Here is a 1,612-nt window from a genome sequence, read left to right as displayed (position 1 = left end):
TGCGCATCATTTAAGGTTTTACTTGCATAATATATCACTTTAGGCAGCTTATTTATCCGTTGACCTAAGATTGCACCCACAACATGATCGGACGCATCACACATTAATTCAAATGGTTCAGACCAGACACGAGGATGAATGATTGGAGCTGATACAAGTGCTTTTTTTAGAAATTTAAAAGATTCCAAGCACTCATGAGTAAATTCAAATTTGATATCCTTTGCCAAAAGATTAGTCAGTGGACATGCTACTTTGCTAAAGTTGGCAATAAACCTTCTATAGAATCCAGCATGACCTAAAAATGAATGTATTTCTTTCACAGATTTAGGTGGTGGAAGACTTGCAATTAGATCTATTTTGGTCTTGTCCACTTCAATCCCCTTTTTAGAAATGACATGGCCAAGAACTATTCCCTGTTTGACCATAAACTGACACTTTTTCCAGTTGAGAACTAAGTGCTTCTCCTTACATCGTTGTAGAACTAATTGCAGGTGATTCAGACACTCGGAGAAGGTTAGGCCAAAAATAGAAAAGTCATCCATAAAAATTTCTAGAAATTGTTCTATCATATCTGAAAACATGCTGATCATGCATCTCTGAAAGGTTGCCGGTGCATTACATAGTCCAAAGGGCATTCGTCTATAGGCAAAAGTACCAAATGGATAGGTGAATGTAGTCTTTTCTTGATCTTCAGTGGCTATGGGGATCTGGTTGTAACCGGAGTATCCATCAAGAAAATAGTAAAACTCTTGTCCGGCTAGTCTTTCCAACATTTGATCAATAGATGGCAAAGGAAAGTGATCTTTCCTTGTCGCAGCATTCAACTTTCTATAGTCTATACAGACCCTCCATCCCGTTTGGGTCCTAGTTGGGATAAGTTCGTTTGCAACATTTTGGACCACTGTTACCCCAGATTTCTTGGGTACTACTTGAACTGGGCTTACCCAAGAGCTATCAGAAATAGGATAAATTATTTCACTATCTAGGAGTTTCAGAATCTCCTTTTTAACTACATCCTTCATAGCTGGATTAAGCCTTCTTTGGGCTTCTCTTGTTGGTTTAGCCTCTTCCTCTAAGTATATTCTATGTTGAACTATAGAAGGGCTTATTCCTTTGATATCTGCTATGGTCCAACCTATTGCTTCTTGATTTGCTTTTAGAACTGACACTAACTCCTCCTCTTGCTTGGGATCTAGGTCTGATGCAATAATTACAGGCAAAGTTTCTTTGGGTCCTAGATATGCATACTTGAGATGTTCTGGGAGGGGTTTCAGTTCTAAAATGGGTGCTTCCTCTATCGATGGTTTCGGTGATGATTTCACCATCTCAATGATTGGTTCAGTAGGAAGTGTCGATTCCTGATTAATCTGATTTTCTTTAAGTATTTCATTGACATCCTCAGACTCATGGATTAACTAGGGGTTAGACTCTAGGTCGACTTCATCATCACTAATGTCAATGGATTCATAAATACCATCTTGGACTACATTGACATCAGCATGAGAAGAGGATTCCTGTTCTAAGTTAAAAATATTAAGCTCAATGGTCATATTCTCAAAGGATAACTTCATTAGACCATTTTGACAATTGATTTTAGCATTGGCCGTTGCTA

Source organism: Elaeis guineensis, chromosome 3 (assembly GCF_000442705.2).
Source record: "Elaeis guineensis isolate ETL-2024a chromosome 3, EG11, whole genome shotgun sequence".
Lineage (NCBI taxonomy): Eukaryota > Viridiplantae > Streptophyta > Magnoliopsida > Arecales > Arecaceae > Elaeis > Elaeis guineensis.
The sequence above is the reverse complement of the archived record's forward strand: the minus strand, read 5'-3'. Positions refer to the sequence as shown.